Source organism: Schistocerca nitens, chromosome 4 (genome assembly GCF_023898315.1).
Source record: "Schistocerca nitens isolate TAMUIC-IGC-003100 chromosome 4, iqSchNite1.1, whole genome shotgun sequence".
NCBI classification, from domain to species: Eukaryota; Metazoa; Arthropoda; class Insecta; order Orthoptera; family Acrididae; genus Schistocerca; species Schistocerca nitens.
This window is the reverse complement of record NC_064617.1, coordinates 179,995,050-180,016,302: the sequence shown is the minus strand read 5'-3', so window position 1 is coordinate 180,016,302 and position 21,253 is coordinate 179,995,050. Positions and strand designations below refer to the sequence as shown.

The following is a 21,253-nucleotide window of genomic DNA, read 5'->3' as shown; positions in this document are numbered from 1 at the left end:
GAGCCATTTTAACCATTTTGTAATTCTATGTGACAGGTAGAACGTTCGCAAGAGTGCACTAGTGTTTTTCATGTTTAGTATTGTTACCAAGCCTGGTAGGGTATCTAAGGGTCGTGAACAGCGTTTGATGTCCAGATAGCATTCCAGTGAGGTTCCTTTCAGAGTATGCTGAACAGTAGCCCCGCATTTTGCTTTAGGACGCAAAAACGATTGGGTTCATAAGTGTCCAAGTCCAAACTAAGAACAAAGAGAGGAGTTAAAAACGACTAAATGGCAGTCCCAATTGACACAATACACGATAGTTAAAAACAGGCACGTGGGAAAAGGGCCAAAATAGACACAATACGGGAACGGAGGTCCAAAACTAAAAATTAAATGGCCGTCGCCATATTGCTTTGGCGGATAAAAAGTAAAACGCGGTCAACAGTCCGCGCGTCTTTTGCTAAAACGGCCGATAACTCAGACGGCAGATGGGAACAAAAAATGTTAAAAATGGCCATTCCAACAAGATGTGGTGGACAGTTAAAACTTGGGCGCAATGTGTACAAAGTGGTGGGGTAGCGCCAGTTAGCAAATGACAATGGCTAAAAAGGCAGTGCTCAATACGCAGCCGAGTTAAAATAACCTTCTCCCGGCCGGAGCTTATTGGGGTGAAGGGAGGACCATGGGCGATGCCAGATGACACCATCACCTGACAGACGGCAATGCAGACATCATCGGAGGGAACATAGGTACTTGCAGGCTGGGGTACTAGGACTGCAGCTTTGGCAGCAGCGTCAGCAACCCTTTTTTCCTGGCAGACCGGCATGACCAGGAACCCACAAAAACATCACACTGCTCCACAAAGAGTGAGCAGTTGACAGTTTTCCTGGACCCGCAGCACTAAGGTGTACAATGCATGTAGACTTTGAAGGGCACTGTGTGTCTGAGCAGAGGACACAATTCAAAAGGCTGTGACGCCGGATGTAGTCCGTGGCCTGATACAAGGCGAAGAGCTCGGCTGCATGTGCTTAGAAGTGTGCCGGAAGCCGATATCGAAAGACACAGGTACCAATGACGAAGGCACACCCGTCTCCACAGGCAGTCCGAGAGCCATCATTGTCTACAAAGGTACTATTGCGGAGTTCCATGTGAAGGTCGTGAAACTGAAGGCAATAGATCGAGGCTGGAGTAGTATCCTTAGGAAGTGAATGAAGGCCAAGGTTAACACGGGCCACTTCATGAAGCCAAGGCGATGAAGGGTTCACACCCACTGGGAAATATGCAGGTACTGTGAAGTTAAGCTGCCATAGTAAGTGCCGAAAGGCGGACTCCAGGAGTTAACAGAGAAGAAGCACGAGCCCCATACAGACGAACAACGGAATCATCAAAGAAGGAGGCATAAGATAGGTGGCCACGCATGACAAATGGCATGCATACCTGCTGAGGAGAAAGTCACGGCGGTAGGACAGTGGTAGTTCAGCAGCTTCAGGATACAGACTAACAACCAGGCTGGTTTAAAAGGCGCCCATGGCCAAACGGATGCCACGATGGTGGATAGTGTTGAGACAGCGTAAGAGGGATGGACGTGCAGACTCATAAACAAAGCACCCATAGTCGAGTTTCGAACGGACAAGGGACCAGTACAAGCGGAGGGTGGTTCGATCGGCACCCTAGAAAGTACCATTGAGGACATTAAGAAATTGAGGAACCACATACAGCGAGCTACCAGGTGGGATACATGGGAAGTCCAAGAGAGTTCCCTATCGAGCATGAGCCCAAGGAATTTCGTAATTTCAATGAACGGAAGGAAAACAGGCCCAAGATGTAAAGATGGTGGGAGAAACCACTTGCATCGCCAGAAATTCATACAGACGGTTTTTGTCAGTGGAAAAGCAAAAGCCATTGTCGATGCTCCAGGGATAAAGACAATCAAGACGCCGCTCAGTGAGACAGGTCCGTGGAGAACTGAAATAGATGGCAAAATCAACAACAAAAAGGGAGCCGGAGATGCCCAGCAGGAGACAGGCCATTATAGGGTTAATGGCGATAGCAAAGAGGACGACACTTAGGACAGAACTCTGAAGCACACCATTTTCCTGGATAAAGGTGTCCGTCAAGGCAGGACCCACATGCACTCTGAAAACTCCATCTTTAAAAAATGCCTGAAGGAAACAGGGCAGGCGGCCAAGAAAGTCCCACATGTAAAGAGTACAGAGGATACCAGTTCTCCAGCAGGTGTCGTAGGCCTTCTCCAAATCGAAATACACGGCCATTGTCTGGGATTTCCGCGAAAACCATTCATGACATGGGTGGACAAAGTAACGAGATGGTCAACTGTGCATTCGACAGTAAATTATGAGACTCGAGCCACCATACCAGCCAGGCATGAATCATATGTTCCATCACCTTGCAAACGCAGCTGGTAAGAGAGATGGTCGGTTTCCACCAGTTTTTCCATTCTTCTATAAATAATTCATGTTAGCATTTTGCAACTGTGACTTATTAAACTAATAGTTTAGCACCTGCACCTGAATTCTTTGTAATTGGAATTATTACATTCTTCTTGAAGTCTGGCGGTATTTCGCCTTTCTCATACATCTTGCTCACCAGATGGAAGAGTTTTGTCATGGCTGGTTCTCCCAAGGATATCAGTAGTTCCAACGGAATGCTGTCTACTCCCAGGGCCTTGTTTCGACTTAGATCTGTACTCTGTCAAATTCTTCACGCAGTGTCCTATCTCCCATCTCACCTTCGTGTACATACTCTTCCATTTCCAAAATATTGACCTCAAGTACATCTACCTTGTTTAGACCTTCTATGCACTCCTTCCACGTCTCTGCTTTTCATTCTTCTCTTAGGACTGGTTTTACATCTGAGCTCTTGATATTCATACAGGTGGTTCTCTTTTTTCCAAAGGTCTCTCTTTCTGTAGGTGACATCTGTCTTTGCCCTAGTGATATATGCTTCTAGATTCTTATATTTGTCCTTTATCCATTCATACTTAGCCATTTTGCACTTCCTGTCGATCTCATTTTTTAGACATTTGTATTCCCATTCGCCTGCTTCACTTATGGAATATTTATATTTTCTCCTTCAATCTGAAACCTTCCAGTACCTTCTTTCATGATTCTTAAACCAAGTTTTAGCTATGATTAAATTCTACCAGTAGGCTCCCTCTTTCATTCCTTCACCCCAATCCATATTCACCTCGTATTTTTCCTTCTCTTCCTTGTCCTACTATCGCATTCCAGTCCCCCATGTCTATTAAATTTTCATCTACCTTAAACACCTGGATAATTTCTTTTACCCATCATACATTTTGTTCCGCCATAACGACAAGCGCCGGCATGACGATCAAGAACGGTACAGAAGAGAGGGCTGTGAGACGACGTCAGCCAATAGCAAGCTGACTAGGGCGTCACCACGACAGTAGCGGCATCTTCACGAAGAGAATAAAATCGACATGCTGCCGAGCTGCGGCCGTACTAGTTAATCGGCACTAGAAGACGGACTAGAAGAGCCGCAGTGATATTAACGATAGCAGTGACTTATGAACTTGTGTGGTTAACTTGCATGGAAATTGCATCTATCAAAGCACACTGATTATTTGCATTTCGCCAATTGCTTGCGACCCATCATGTAGAAACGAAAGTTAAGTATTGTCAACTCAATCAAGTAATAAACTCCATTAATATGATTTGCTTCATCTGCAGAGCTGGCAGACATATAAACTTCGTACTAATGTGCTGGGTGTGGGCTTCATGTCTATCTTGGCTACAATAATGCGTTCACTATGCTGTTCATATTAGCTTATCTGCATTCCTAATTCTTTTATACATTATTAAACCTAGTCCTCCATTTCCCCTATTTCATACTGTATTTATAACTGTGTATTCAGCTGACTGGAAGTCTTGTTCCTCTGACACTGACCTTCACTAACTCTCACCATAACTTTAACCTATATATTTCCCTTTTTAAATTTTCTAACCTACATGCTCGATTACGGGATCTGACATTTCACACTCCGATCCGTAGAACGCCAGTTTTGTTTCTCCTGATAACGACAGCCTTCTCATTACTCCTCGCCCGAATATCCCAATCGGGATCTGTTTTACCTCCGGAATATTTTACCCAAGAGGATGCTCTCATTTAACCACACGATAGAGCTCCATGCCCTCGGCAAAAAAATTTCAGCTGTAATTTCCCCTTGCTTTCAGCCATTCGCAGTAGCAGCAAAGCAAGGTCGTTCTGAAGCGTTTACACTGCTGGCTCATATAAGCACTGCCACAAACATTGCCGGGCAGCAGTAGTAGGCAACTGCTGAACACGTGGCTGGAATTCGTGTGTCCAACAATGTTTCTGGGCAACATTACCTGGCTACATCGTCTGCAATTTGCAATTTCTCTGCCCCGTGTACGCTTACGGGCTGATTATTATAGTTGAAGTACAGCTAATCAAGGGGTCCAGTGCGGGCTGTAATTATTGTAAGGCAGCGAAACTTAGTACATGCTAGTGCCTTAATGCGGACACCATTTACGGTGGAATCAAATTTTGACAATCAGGGGCAAATCTGACGTTGTACAGTATCTCGTCAATGTCTCTGGTGCTCATATTGAACAAATTGTGTGTGACAATCATCGTTACGACTTTCTCACTTGTTTGACCAATCTTGTTCCTAATCTGTTACAGATGGTAGCATATCTACACATCTTTACTGCAGTCACTACGCCTAGTGGTAAAAACTGGAACCAATTTTTTCCCCATCCTAAATCGGTTCCGCATTAATGTATTAGAATATCTACCACGTTTCGCTCAGTAGTTGCACTTTAATACTTATAACCACCTGGTACCTTCAGTGAAACATTCGAACCACCAAAATATTCCAAAGGCAGTCGGTCGGCAGTGTTGGGCCTTCTGAGGCCTAATAGGACGGAGTTTTAAGTTTTTGTTGCTCACTTAATGTTGTATTCTATGATTATTTCCGTTCCTTTCACTAATTTCGAAGTCAAGCACAGCGTGTCTTTATAATCTCTCTTGTATTCCTGTAAGGTTCTCATGCATACTTCAATGTTTAACTCATTCAGATACACCAGTTCTGTAATACTCTCTCCTGAAATGTCGCAGTATTATATTTCTAGCTTCCTCCAGTAATCACAACGCAGATTATGATTTTCCAGCCAGCTATTCGCTACATAAATTTAGCGTCATGAAATTCTGTCCTATCTAGCGGTCTGAACTTTATAAGCTTAAAAGACAATGCATTTTACTTATTACTATATGGGCTTAATAACTTCTGCCGTTGTGACACGAGCAAATTCATTTCTCCACGCGGAAGTATTAATGCTGCGCTGTGTCAGTCAACCTAAAGCGTTTGTTATGCCTATAGACCTATAAAGGCTGAGAAAGGAGCTGTAAGTTACAGAACAAAAGGCAGCTGCTCCGTTCAAAAAGCTGTACATGAAAACGTTATCCTAACGAAGATCTAAATGTATTAGGCCAATAGAAGATGGATGAAACGCCGAAAAATCGTGAATAACGGTAATCAAAAAGGGGGTGGTTGCTGTATTTCTTCATTAAAATGAAAAGTAAATTTCAGAAGTAAAGAACACTGCTGAAAAATCCCTTTAATATTTCATTGGAATATTACAAAGCGATTGTCAAATGTTACATAAATAAATGTCACGTTCCTACAGTTGTTTCTAAATTATGTAGCAAAATGTGTGTTTTGCCCCTCTTTGGAAACATACAATATGGGTGACCTAATGCAAGATCTGATCTGCAAAGAGGCACGATAAACTTGGAAGCATACTACTGAAAATTGTGATACGCAGACAAAGATGGGCAAAGCGTATATCAATGATACACGAAAAAGATTATTGATTAAAATGATAACGTTGTGGATTTCCAGTGTCGTGAGTTAGCATATTTCCATAAACAAACGTTCAAGTGGTGCTACTTACAAATTTTTGTAATACGTTTAAGTACTACTAAGTTTTACTTTAAGTCAACAGAGAACAACGTCTACCGAACCATGCAAAGTAACAACAATAAAAATCGTAGCCCCCAGGGAGAATCGAACTCCCGACCCCTGGTTTACAAGACCAGTGCTCTAACCGCTGAGCTATGGAGGCGCATATCGGGTTCGGCCCTCAGAGACTTATAAACGGCGTCCACTGCATTTTTCTACTTCGATATGCCGAAGTTCCTAATGTCTTATGCTATATTACATCGCGTACCACGTATTCCTCAACGAAATCTTAAGATACACATCTCCGTCGCACAATGTGTGTGGATTTATGCACGAAGAGAACTACATGACAACAGCGTTTACCACATTTACTACTTCAGCCAGAAAAGCAGACCTCATTGTTTTCCTCAATACGTCGTGTGAAATGTTAAATACGTCTTGTGAAATGTTCACGGTCTCTGAAATAAAAGTGAGAAAAGGGGTTCACAGGCGACACATGGTCTAGAAAGTCGTGAATGTCCAATCTCCGTGCCTTTTGTAAGGATAAATTGCGGTTAAAACAGAATTTACTCGCGACTAATGATCATACGCGTTCTGTGTGTAACTAATCCCCCGAAAACCGTGGCTTCGGACACTGCAACAGTTATTAATTTTCGATGCAAATTTTAAATATTGTAGTTTACCGGTACCGTAACGTCATGAGGGATCCTTATTAGCGTATTTGACTGGCTTCAAAGCGCAAGAGGTCCTTTTCAGAAACGAAGGTTTTGCATATATAGTAACTATGGTGCAAACGTAAAAGTGCGTAATAAATACGGGAAAAAATGTGGAAACTAAGAGAGAACCAGAAACGGTAATGGAAACGACGAAATATCAAGGATACAGCCGATACCTGCAATGCGTTATTACTGTTCAGCATTTTCCATACGGTAACGGAGTAATTAATTTCCAAAACTATTCGTTCTATGATCTTCGGTCCTCCTTTACTTCTCATACGCATACTGCCGATCTGCCCCTCTCCCAAACACACGCAGAGACTATATATACGTAGGCCTGTATTTCAATAACATTTAGCATTTGCACGTTCATGCTAAAATAGTCATATATTTATGATAATCTGTGTAAATTACTAGATATCTTACACTGCAAAATTTAAAACTAAAGATTCAAACATGGAATTCTGATTTTTTGTTGTTGTAACTACCTACATAAAAGAGGAAACAATATTAAATCTTCAAAACACAGCCTCGTGATGGCTGGGTGTTGTGTGATGTCCTTAGGTTAGTTAGGTTTAAGTAGTTCTAAGTTCTAGGGGACTGATGACCATAGCTGTTAAGTCCCATAGTGCTCAGAGCCATTTGAACCATTTCAAAACACAGTATTGATGTTCCACAATAATATTTATTTTATAATTTGTTGTGAAATCCAAGTACCAGCAGAATCTTCCATAAGAGTGCAGAAATTTATTATTCTACATGTACTATTTACAGAAGGCATGAAATTAATTATTATTTGTATACAGAATACTCTAACATATCACAATATGGTAAAATTATGTTTCTAATTAAAAAATCATAGAAATAAGAAGTAACAAGGTGTACATATAGAATTTTGGCTGTATTATATCTGACTTTGTGGTTCACTGGTTATATATCAGACTAAAAGTCCAAGGGTTGAAAATTTAATCTTTCATAAGTCGGTTCTAGGACTTTTATGCCACATTTTGTTTTTGTTTTTTCCACATCTGCCACTGATTTGTGTACGATGTGTGAAGACTGGATGAAGACAAAGGCATACCACATCAAATAAGACCACACTTCACAAAACACTGCTGTGTTCGGACGAACTGTTGTGTAGAGGACAGCTTTACTATATCTTCTATATATTACATATAATGTATGCTGTAAGTTGAAAAGACTATGAAGAAAATTTAGACTTCTGTTAACTACTTTTGAATTGCCCATTTAAGAGTTATGCCACATAATATTACACAAACAATGAATGTGAGTTTGACTTATGTTGTGTTTCAGGGATCACTGTGTCAGAGGAATTTTAAAGTAATTATTGGATGCAAGAGATTATTTCCATCATGAAGGGTTCACACAGTGGAAGAGTGATACAAGTAACTTTGTGTGAGGTTGCTTTGGAAATGAGGTGAAATGGCACATGTGCACATCTCTTAACAAACCTGAGTCTTATATGGCATACGCTGCACGTCACGATTTCCAACCAAATCTACTGGATAATATTTCCTCCTTTATAATATATAACTACGAATCTGAACCTAATTCAAACTTAACGGAGTTAGCTGTAGGTTCTTGGTGAACATTCTATATCATTTTACCTAAGAGACACATTTTTGTGCCATGTTTCACAGCTTTATTATTGTTGCATGACTTTGATTTTGGATTATGAGCCAAAGGATCAGTTGTGTACTAGAGAATGGGCTTTCAATCCGAACCTTAGATCATACCATAATAATAAAGTTGCATAACAGGGAAAAAGGGTGTTTTGTTTTGTTAATAATTCAAATTTTTTCCAAAGCCAATGTATTTGCATCAGTAACTTCATAATTGGGATGGCAATGCTCAAAATACTATTAGCAGACTGGCTTATGGGAGTTTTCTGTAATCCACTGTTACACAAGTTACGAACATCCTGATCATGCCTTCAAACTGACAACATGTTTTGGTGTGAAACTTTGAACTGCACCCTTTGTGAATGGCTTAATTTGCATCAATAGCTGAAATTATACCAGTAATATCTAACACTTCCCCATTAATTTAAATCTTCCACAGATCAACACACACAAACATGGAAACATATTTTATAAAAATAAAAGGTATGAAGGCAAATCAAAGACTAAGAGCATTTTTTTTTTCTTGTCCTATAGTACTGACTCAACGATGACATGCCTTAATCTCACTGTCATTCTTGTGCAATAGTTGTGTTGGTTCAGTGAATGTCTCTAGTCCTAGAGCTTTGACTATTTTCTAGTGAGTGCCCATTTGTCAATGTGCAGCAGAAAAGAAATAAGGGGAGCCACGTGTTTTCTGTAGACTGCATGGGCTAAACCTGCAAGAATTATTAGCAAAAGGCAGCTACAGTATGGTGGTAGTTGTCAAACTGAGTGAAAAATTTATGAATGAAATAATTACTTTAAAGTGGACGTGTATATGTCTGCAACAGAGTTTGAGTGGCCATCTTCTTCAAAATCGGACAAGAACATCAAAACAGTTGTGTGAATGGTTTCTGGTGGCCATCATGTCTGAGTTGAACATTAGCCATGGTTTATCATTTGCAATCACCCACAACTGTTTAAACTATTGCAATCTTTGTGCTCACTGAGTTTGAAAATGAGGATAGCACATTTAAGTGCTCTGCAAAATACCTCCAGATGAATTGTGAGTCCATCACTAGTGACTACAGAGTAAGTGATAAGCATGGTGCAGAAACACCCATCTCCAACTACACCAAAAAAGTTCAAAAGCCAAAAGTACAAAACAGTGGCGTTTATTATACGAAGGGTCATTACAATCTGAAAGATCAAACAGTGAATAGTGACAGCTACTGTGAGATACAGCAAGTGCCTACACACAAAATCAAAACAAAAAGGAGAGGGAAGCCTTCAACAGATGTGACTTTTGCCCTCATACAGCTGGGAAAAGAATCAAGGGCATTCAGAAGTTTGATTTTGAGCTGCTGGAACAAATAACCTAGCTCCCAGTGATTTTCAATTTTTTGGTCTGAGAAGGAGTACCAACACAGCTCCAAGTTTTCATCACATGATGGTTTTGTGGATGTGGTGCAGGAGTGGATTTGGGACAATGCCACAAAGCTTCTTCCAGGACAGAATTAGATCTGTAAAGAGACCACATGTAAAGAGGTTTTGGGAGATTATGGAAAGAATTTAGGTTACTTGGAATGTAATTTTCCCTATAATTCTTTTTTTTTTAAAAAAAAAAAAGCTGCCTTTACCTTTGTTTTCCTTGTAGTAGGCAATAGTAACACATACTTATGGTTTCATTTGATAAAACTGAAAAATGCAATGGAATAGAGTCTTTGAAACTGTTTGTGATGTGTTTGAAAATGAAAGAATAGTATCAAAGTGTATTGCTAGTTTTGCCACATGACAGTGAGACAGACTTGTACCATAAAAATCATTGCACAATTAGCAGTTGAAAGATTCATGTTAAGACTTATTATAAGGGACAAGAACAGTTAATTCACTGAAAATTCTGATCTGTAAAGAATAGAATAATTATGGGTGTAAAGAGAATGAAAAGGAGGTGAGTGGGTCATGTAACTGAGCAAATGAATAATAAACAAAGCAAGAAATTCCACTTTCAGTTTCAAAGAGATAAGAAAAGACTGAGACAGTAATTAATTAAAGGTGTGCTGATGGCATTAAAAACATGTATGAGAAACTTTTATGTGCAAGCCTCAAAACTGTAATGCAAATATACTAGCTGAGTATGTAATACGTCCGCAAGAAAATTCTTGTGGGTTAACCACAGCCTCCCTGGTAAGAAAGAAAAGAAAAACACTATAAACTGGACAGGAAAATGTCCAATCTAGCTGTGAAAGATCTTGGAATTTCAGATGCTTTCTGCCTAATAATAACTGTAAATTCAGGTATCTGAAAAAAAAACCATAAACTGCAGGCATACAAAAGGATTATCAGAAGTAAAAGTGCAAGATATTTGAAGAGAACTAGCAAACCAAAGTTGAGATTAAACACCTAGACCGACAAATGTAAAAGTAAAATTCATTTTTTCAATTTTGTTTACATTGAACTTTCAAAAGACTTTTCCTAAAGTACCCATATTTCTAGCAATGTCTCACAAAAACAAATCGATAACTGAATCCAACAGATAATTTTCCCACACACTTGAAAACTTTGGCTCCATGAAAAAAGAGTCATAGTGAGCCAGACCTCTTAAATATCTACTGCAAAAAAACTAATAGTAGGGTGTTAATTGCTGCAAAAAGTCGTCTGATGATAAAGTAGTATACAATACACAGAGTAAAGGCAGCTAAGGATGGGAAAAACAGGAAACAGGATGACAAAACAAAGATAGTAACATGCAGGTAAGGGATTGAGACAGAGTAATACATAATCAACACACCTAGCAAACTTTGTGGATAACCATTTTTCAAATGTCACAGAGAAATTACAACACAGATTCCCAAAACAGATTTACCACCTTTAAATTATTGTGCATTATGTATAACAACATACCTATAAAGTCAGGAAAAGAAATAATGTTGGCAGTTCTAGACAAAGCACCAAACTATGTACTGAAACAATGCAAACAGAGTGTATAAGCTACCTTACCAAATATAGTAAGTCATTCACATCACATCAGTGAATTTTCCAGAGTATTTACAGTAGGCAAGGATTGTGCCTCTGCAAAAGAAAGATAATGCCAAGGGAGAATCAGTTATGGAGGACAGAGTAATAAATTACCTGGATAAATACAACCTTCCAAGTGTATCAAAGTTTGGGTTCCGAGATTGTAGAAATATAGAACCAACCACAACAGCATTTACCGAAGTTGTACCTGATGCTCTTGACAAGGAAAAGTGTATTACATGTGTATTCTTTGATCTGCCTGACCCTCTGATACTGCTGATTGAAATATTCCATTAAATAAGCTAGAATCACTAGGAATAGGAAAATATATTATACCTAGCATACATGGTACAACAAGTAGATATAACACAAACTTAAAATACGGCTACACTTGGTGCAAAGTTCATATTAGAACCAAAATACATTAAGTAAAACCCTCAAGGGCCTTTATTATCACCCAATACACAACAGTCACAAAGAACATTTAGAAAACAAAGGTCATGCATTTCAGTTAATACCGAAAATATTATCAATGAAATTAAATCCCTATGCTATGAATATCTCCACAGACCACCTAACACACCCAAAATTTTGAAGTTAAAGACGTGGCAGTGTCACTCTTAGAACTAAATAGAACAGTCGCATGTCATGTCATATAACCTAGAATCATCCAATTTAATTGTTGTTGATCCATCAACAAATATAATTTAAAGCCTCCACAGATACCATACGCATATATAATCGCCATATGTGCAAAAGTTAAATACCTGTTACATGTCCTTAATTTTTAAATTTTTTCGCAGTCTAATAACATTTTTAAGTATTTTTCAGTGTTAGCTTCTGTAGTTTATAAATGGGTATAGGCTTGCATAAAAAGAACGCAGCATATTATTCCTTTGGCCAATGGTCTTGCTGCAGTGGTAAGACCGGTTCCTGTCAGATTACCAAAGTTAAGCGCTGTCAGGCTGGGCTAGCACTTGGATGGGTAACCATTCGGTCTGCTGAGCGCTGTTGGCAAGCGGGATGCACTCAGCCCTTGTGAAGCAAACTGAGGAACTACTTGACTAAGAAGTAGTGGCTCCAGTCTCGGAAACTGACATACAGCTGGGAGAGCAGTGTGCTGACCATATGCCTCTCCATGTCCGCATCCAGTGACGCCTGTGAGCTTAGGATGACACGGCGGACAGTTGGTATCGTTGGATCTTCTCATGGCCTGTTCGAGAGGAGTTTTCTTAGTTTTTATATTATTCCTTTAGAGACTTGCCCTCAATGCAATATCAGTCCCATTTAGTTACATATTAATCATATGTACCTACTATTCTTAGCAGTGGATTTTTTCTAGGTAATAAATGCAGAAAATACAAACAGAGCTTTCAAACTACAGAAAAGGACCACGAGAACAACAATAAGAAATAGGAATGTGGTTCACTGCAAAGATCTTTCGAAATCCTTGGAGATTTTAACTATATTACATGAGAATATTATCCTTTCATTTATGCAAATAATAAATAAGTTTGATAAATATTGCAGAAAGTGCTCTGTCCCTGAGTATTTGATCATCATCATCATCTATACTTTACCTACATTTACCCAAAACTGAATAAATATAAAACTCAAACCAGTATTTTCTACTAAGGAATAAAATTTCATCATAAACTGCCAAAAAACTGAAACTAATTTAAAGAGTATTAAAAAGCATTTGTTAAGTTGTACTCAAATAAAATACTGTAGGGGTGCAGTAAAAAAGAAATAAGACTTATTAATGGAACACCTGTCATTTCACAGCACGCTTTCAGGCAGTAATGATTTTTTTCTGGAAAACTTCAAATGAGAGAAATGCAAAGAATAATACCAATATGGCGATTTATTCCTAATTTAGGTTTCCTGTGGTTTCCCTAAATTACTTTAGGTAAATGCCAGGACAATTAAAAGACAATGGCAGATTACCTGTTTCATCCATGTCAACATACATCTGTAAGGATGTAAGCATGAAACAAATTACTACCATTAATGATCAAGGACAGAAATTTGTGAAGGAATTAAAAGTGTTTTCAGTGTAGTGTACATTTATCGGCTTTCTACAAATTAACAGAACAGTCTGTTTTCTTTACTTGAGTCTGCAGCTCAAAAGAAATAAAAGGTAATAAAGTAAGATAGTGTAATATTTTTTGTATGCAGTCATAATGTTAATGAAAGACACCTTTTCTGACAAAGCAGGCAACACTTTCCAATAACTGTCAAGTTATGTCAGTATTTTGCATGTGGAATTTATTCACTACTGATCTATCAGTAACTTTGAAACCATTTTCATTCATCATTTTTGCAAGCAGCAGTGGCCATTTGACACTGCTGAATATGATTCCCTCTGGACTTTTGAGTTTTGCAACTTCAGTGATAGGCACCCATATTGTTTCTACATGTTTCTTATGTCATCTACCCATCATTCATTTGGTCCTCATCTATGTCTTTTTTTTTAATCACTTGAAATCCATCATTCTCTGCAAATAACCACACAGGAAATCAGTCACAAAGCCAAGACCCAAAAATCTTCACTGCTGTATGTAACGAGTTCATTGAGGGATGTGTGTGTTGGGGGAGGGTCAAAACTGTAGAGGAATGACTAAGCTTGACTACAGTAAACACATTCAAGCAAATGTAGGCTGTAGTAGCTATGCAGAGATGAAGTAATTATAGGATTAATTTTGATGTGCACATTTCTGTTCTTTGAAAGATCCGTTTAAGATATCTAGTATGGTCAGCTCATAACTTTTTTCGAACAGATAAAAAAATAAATTTACACTTGCAAACTAAAGCTATTTATTATAATGTATGCAATAAAATGAAAAGCACTGGTCTCATAACTAATGGAAGAAGTGTCCAAATCAGACTAAAACAATTATCACTATTTTATAAAACATGCCTTGCCCCAGAGAACATGGCAAGCATGGTACATTAGTTAGGCACTTAGCAAGTGTAGTAGCCACAAGGAGAAGGAAAGTGATGATAAGTAGTGTAAGATATAATCCAATGGGCGTAAGTGGATTTCCAATGAGGATTATGAGAAGTGGTTGCTCAACAACAACTTTATAGTGCAAGGGCAGGTGGAATTGCCAACCAAGGACAGCAACTAAAAATAAAGCTGCAAAATTTTTCAATTTTTTTTAGATATACAGTGAAGTTGCTTACTCTAGAGAAGAAATAATGGACCAGATGTCGAGCATGACGTAGCAACAGAACTTTTGTGAGAGAAACATTAATACGAATTAAAATTATTCACCAATGGCTTAACAGTAAGGTGTGTATAGTTTTAGTTATCACTTTTCTAAAGTTACTTGCAGAATTGTATTTAAGGATTCGACTGATCTCAGTTGGGCTAAGCAGGTAGTCTTGTCATGCTGTAAGTGATGTGATTTGCCTGTGCAATAATTCAAACTTCTGTCTTAGTGGAGCAATGATTTTGGATATGAAACTTCCTGGTAGTTTAAAACTGTGTGTCGGACCGACACTCGAACTCGGGACCTTTGCCTTTCTCGAGAGTGTTCTACCGATGAGCTACCCAAGCATGAATCACAACCCACCTTCACAGCTTTACTTGCACCAGTAGCTCAGTTGGCAGAGCACTCGCCCAAGAAAGGCAAGGTCCCGGCACATTTTTAATCTGCCAGGAAGATTCGTGAAAATTTCACTCTGATTTTGGATATGCCTGCTGCTTGATATCCAACAGATGCTTTCCAACATTACCTCATAGTACAGTAAGATACAAAGTAGTGAGTGTCTGGGTAAACATTCACAGCACCTCAAAAGTCAGCTATTTGAAATCCAAAGTGTGCAGATAAATGAGATGTCCAACAAAATGTACAAATGGAATAGATTGTTCGTATGTTACCAGGAAATATGCCTTTTAATTAATTTTGTATCTGTTCCTTCTACAGATCAAATGTTCCTTGCTGTTAGTGGCATTGTCCTAATCGTGGAAGCAGCAACTGGTATTCTGACAAGAACAGAAAAACAAAAACAATTTTTTTTGTTTAAGAAGTCAAATTATTTCTCTAAACATAATGCAATCAAAAGTGTAAATATTGTCAAAAATCAAACCCTGACTTAAAATTTTCCACTCTACTTAAAGTACTCTTAATAATATAGGAGTCAACAGGTAAATATTAAGCCTTGTGAGGGTTCACTATATCAGTTCATGTAAATCTCAGGTTAGTTAATACAGTTTATCATTCTAAATCTGAGAAGGGTTACATGTGTTGCACAAAAGGTATGTACTGTATTGCTCAATTAAAATACTTTACATATAATTACTGAAGAGTTCACTGACTTTGAGTACCCATTATACTGACCAAATTCAAGAAAGTATTTAATAACAGCACAACACCAAAAGCCATGTGAAGCTCATTCAGACATTCAATTCCCTGTACAACAGACTTAGTGCCATTAAATATATGTATGATAGCTACATATAACATACTGACAAGAAGCAAATAACATCTGCTTTACTGTCCTTGTGACTGCGGCATTTCCCTTTTTGCAATCCAATGCTTTTGGTACAGGTCATCAGAGTAATACATTACCTTTAATCACACAGTCTGCACACGAGTTCTGTGGCTGTCATATTCACCTATATTGTTGCTAATGAAACATCTGTGAAAGTGAATTATACAGAAACCGAGATGCGGTAGACCATACAGCACCACCATCGTGAACTGTGGTCACGTTTAAAGGCAAATTAACGTTTAAGGCCGTATTTCAGTAGTCGGCAAATGGGTACCTTTTCCAACTGTCGTGCAGTACTTCTTTACACCTAAAACCATACATACAAGAATTTTTCTCAAGAGTTTATTTGCTACATCACATATCAGTGCGAAAACTTCTGTAAAGCTTTCGCACAGCTAGTATCTCCTCATGTTCCTTACCCCGCAATCACAGAAACTTTATATCAAATTCATGCCTACTGTTGATGTAATATTTATTGTGAGCACGGTGCTTCTTCTTTGAAGGTGATTCTTAAAACACACTGTAGACATCGTACACATCCTTGAAAATCATCACCTAACTGTTGAACATTTTGTAAGCACAATCCATCACCTTCTCTGTTACAACCGCTCTTTCCTACTCCCCATCGTCATAAAAATTTCAAGTCCGTAACAGCAAGCATATCCGCCAGTACATTTTCCTGTAGTGCTTGCACTACAACATAAGGTTCGTCTACGCATAAGGCGCGAACTAATGATGCCGAACATTCCCGAAAGATGTCTTGCGGCCAGTGTTTTCGTATTCAGGTGTGTTTTGGCCGTCTCCGTTAGCCGTCGTTAGGGTTCGCTCAGGAGGTGGTCATCAAAAGAAATTTGAACGAGCGACTGTGTGTTGTTGCCGTGTCTAAAAGTGCAACTTACTTAAATGGACCAATCATTTATGTTGCGATAACTGTTACAGTAGTAACAATTATTTTCTATGTCAGTTTTTTTTAAGTTGCTAATAACTGGCAGTCACCTGTGTTGTGATTGGCTGATGCAGAACAGACTGATGGGACGCCATTTGTCATTTCATGATTTTGAAAGGGTGGCGCATGTATTTGGTAGTTCTTGCATTACAACTTCCGTGCAACGAAACGTTGTTTTTTGCTACCACCATATGAAAGAGCCATCGAAAATGCGTCGGTTTTGTGGGACTTCTTTAGAAGGAACGGAAAATGTGATGTCTGTAAATGAAACTGATTTTGCCACAAAAATCAGCTCCCATGCATCGTAATTACAGTAAACTAGCTGCAACAAAGGTAAATGCTAGTAGAGCGTGGATTCGTTTTCTCATGGTGAAGACGTTTCGTTTCAGAAAAGCAGTATATACGTTAGGTAGTAAAGCTTTGAACGACGTTATAAAAATTCCACGATTTAGTCAGCTAAACACTCAGCATGATATTTTATGTTATGAGAGTAAAATATTACTATGTAGTGTACCGGGTGATCAAAAAGTCAGTATAAATTTGAAAATTGAATAAATCACGGAATAATGTAGATAGAGAGGTACAAAGTGACACACATGCTTGGAATGACATGGGGTTTTATTAGAACCAAAAAAATTCAAAAGTTCAAAAATGTCCGACAAATGGCGCTTTATCTGATCAGAGTAGCAATAATTAGCACAACAAAGTAAGACAAAGCAAAGATGATGATCTTTACAGGAAATGCTCAATATGTCCACCATCATTCCTCAACAAAAGCTGTAGTCGAGGAATAATGTTGTCAACAGCACTGTAAAGCATGTCCGGAGTGATGGTGAGGCATTGACGTCGGATGTTGTATTTCAGCATCCCTGGAGATGTCGGTCGATCACGATAAACTTGCGACTTCCGGTAACCCCAAAGCCAATAATCACAAGGACTGAGGTCTAGGCACCTGGGGGGCCAAGTATGACGAAAGTGGCGGCCGAGCACACGATCATCACCAAACGACGCGCGCAAGAGATCTTTCACGCGTCTAGCAATACTTTCTTTTTTGTTCTAATAAAACCCCATGTCATTCAAAGCATGTGTGTCAGTTTTTACCTCTCTATCTACATTATTCCGTGGTTTATTCAGTTTTCAAATTTATATTGACTTCTTGATCACACGGTATATTTCATTTTCTCAAGCTTCCAAAATATTGAGTTTTCTATAATATATTCACACACACACACACACACACACACACACACACATAAATATGAGATCCCATAAGGATAATTTACAGTAATTCCGACAGCAATTAGTCATCAGATTTCGCTTCTGTTTATATAGCTACCACTATTTTTTTTTTAGATAAATCTACACGGAAACAACGCAATGCATCCAAGTGCTATACGATGTTGCTACTGCCACCCAAAATTATGTATTACATGTTGAGAAGACAGGAAATAAATCGTCAGTTTAGTGTAGACGCTAATTAGAAATAAAGTAACTTGTCGTTCATGAAAGCGAGGAGTAAAATTACCACGTAGAGTTTCACAACCAAACCTTGTAGAGAAGTACTCGAAAGACATGTACATTACAAAAATATGTCTGTATGGTGCAGCAGTGTCGAAGGCCAAATTATATTTTTAACAGATATAAAAATTATGAAAGCAATTATAGGCTCAGAACAGGGCTGTGTATTGTGCCCCCCACACCAGGCCATCAATATACGTGTAACGTACCACAACTGCGAATTCCGTGTGGTGTCTGTTCTTTCGGACATTTCATATACATTATTGCTTTCAGTACTCCAAGAAAAACTGATATCCCACAGAAATTAAAAAATAAATATTTCCGGACGTAAGGATGTTGTGGTTTGTGATGTCATTACTGTGCGGAGTTTAGTTTATGAGTTGGTTGTGTTTGTAGATGTCGTCTTGTTGCAGTTGATGGTGTTCTCTAGTGGTGTGTGTGTGTGTGTGTGTGGGAGGGGGGGTGTTCATTTGAGCTTTGGTATTGGCAGAGCGCAGTTTTTGGGAGTGCCTGTGATTGAAGAATTGAAACTGGTTTGAGTGAGTTATCATTTAACATTTTTTTTTATTTTGTTCATGTAATTGTGTTGTCGACAGGTGTTACTGGTTTGCTGTTTGTGGCGCGGTAAGACGTTTAATTTATTGTGTGGCATCTTTAGTTAGGTATAGATAAGACTACGAAATACAATAGCGCGATGTTGCGTGCGGAGATTGGTGAGGACATGATGTGTTTGATCAAGTTTCTCCAGATGTTTGGACTGTTAGCAGAGATTGTGAAATGTAGTGTGTGCAGGGAAAACATGAGGTTGGCGAGAGTTCCGGCGTCTCGGACCAGGGAGTGTTCAAATGGCTCTGAGCACTATGGGACTTAACATCTATGGTCATCAGTCCCCTAGAACGTAGAACTACTTAAACCTAACTAACCTAAGGACATCACACAACACCCAGTCATCACGAGGCAGAGAAAATCCTTGACCCGGCCGGGAATCGAACCCGGGCGTGGGAAGCGAGAACGCTACCGCACGACCACGAGCTGCGGACCCAGGGACTGTTAAGCGAGTATTAAGCAGGTATTACACGACGATCCGCCGCGAAAGGTACTGGTCTAGCGCGACAGCCACCTAGCAGTAGAACGGGTGAAACTACGAAAATTAGGACACATTACCCGCGCGCAGGAATAGACAAACTGCCGTCAATTCGCGCATGCGCACTAGCTAGCGATAACTCGCGCATGCGCACAAGGAGGTATGTATTAACATACGTACGTGAAAAACAATTACTGTACTTAATAAATAATGGTAAAAAACAGTTTCTTATTAAATAGAAACTTTGAGCTCACATAAATAATTTGAACGAATGACGTTCGAATGTGTCACACGTCCCCCCCCCCCCCTCCCCCCGTATGTGTTTCGCGCGGTAGAACGAACGCCTTTACAAGAGATCAGACGGTTCTATTTGGGTTTCGCGTTCTTGCCGTCTACTGCGCATGTGCACCAGTTGTATGCTGCGGGGATGGTGTAATAGGTCTATGTGAACCAGCTTGTAGTTACAGATATGCACGCTTTGGGGCGATGGTGCATAGGTGTACGGTTTACGCGCATTGTGTAATCGAAAGGATAACCTTCGGCGCTTATCATACGCGGTACTTGGTTCGAGAAATCTAGGTTGGCCATGAGAGAGATTGTTTTAATGACTTGCTATGTTTGTTATAGGTCCTCTATCGGTTTTTTGCGAGCATGAAACTGGAGTGAGTTTGAGGACGGTTTTCGATTGGTTTTCTTTTTGTAGGATAGTGTGTTCGGAATGTTGTTGTTGTGGTCTTCAGTCCTGAGACTGGTTTGATGCAGCTCTCCATGCTACTCTATCCTGAGCAAGCTTCTTCATCTCCCAGTACCTACTGCAACCTACATCCTTCTGAATCTGCTTAGTGTATTCATCTCTTGGTCTCCCCCTACGATTTTTACCCTCCACGCTGCCCTCCAATACTAAATTGGTGATCCCTTGATGCCTCAGAACATGTCCTACCAACCGATCCCTTCTTCTGGTTAAGTTGTGCCACAAACTCCTCTTCTCCCCAATCCTATTCAGTACCTCCTCATTAGTTATGTGATCTACCCATCTAATCTTCAGCATTCTTCTGTAGCACCACATTTCGAATGCTTCTATTCTCTTCTTGTCCAAACTATTTACCGCCCATGTTTCACTTCCATACATCGCTACACTCCATACAAATACTTTCAGAAATGATTTCCTGACACTTAAATCTATACTCGATGTTAACAAATTTCTCTTCTTCAGAAACGCTTTCCTTGCCATTGCCAGTCTACATTTTATATCCTCTCTACTTCGACCATCATCAGTTATTTTGCTCCCCAAATAGCAAAACTCCTTTACTACTTTAAGTGTCTGATTTCCTAATCTAATACCCTCAACATCACCCGACTTAATTCGACTACATTCCATTATCCTCGTTTTGCTTTTGTTGATTTTCATCTTATATCCTCCCTTCAAGACACCATCCATTCCGTTCAACTGCTCTTCCAAGTCCTTTGCTCTCTCTGACAGAATTACAATGTCATCGGCGAACCTCCAAGTTTTTATTTCTTTTCCATGGATTTTAATACCTACTCCGAATTTTTCTTTTGTTTCCTTTACTGCTTGCTCAATATACAGATTGAATAACATCGGGGAGAGACTACAACCCTGTCTCACTTCCTTCCCAACCACTGCTCCCCTTTCATGTCCCTCGACTCTTATAACTGCCATCTGGTTTCTGTACAAATTGTAAATAGCCTTTCGCTCCCTGTATTTTACCCCTGCCACCTTTTGAATTTGAAAGAGAGTATTCCAGTCAACATTGTCAAAAGCTTTCTCTAAGTCTACAAATGCTAGAAACGTAGGTTTGCCTTTCCTTAATCTTTCTTCTAAGATAAGTCGTAAGGTCAGTATTGCCTCACGTGTTCCAATATTTCTACGGAATCCAA

The 21,253-nt window shown here is 39.3% G+C and overlaps 1 protein-coding gene and 1 non-coding gene across 2 annotated transcripts in view; one reads left to right on the top strand and one right to left on the bottom strand.

The window, feature by feature from the left end:
- Positions 1 to 21,253, top strand: part of LOC126252188 (uncharacterized) — a 1,014,765-nt gene that overhangs the window by 534,890 nt on the left and 458,622 nt on the right. The gene's annotated exons all lie outside the window — the stretch shown is intronic.
- Positions 6,041 to 6,113, bottom strand: Trnat-ugu (transfer RNA threonine (anticodon UGU)). Its single transcript has one exon. It is a non-coding gene; the product is annotated as a tRNA-Thr (tRNA).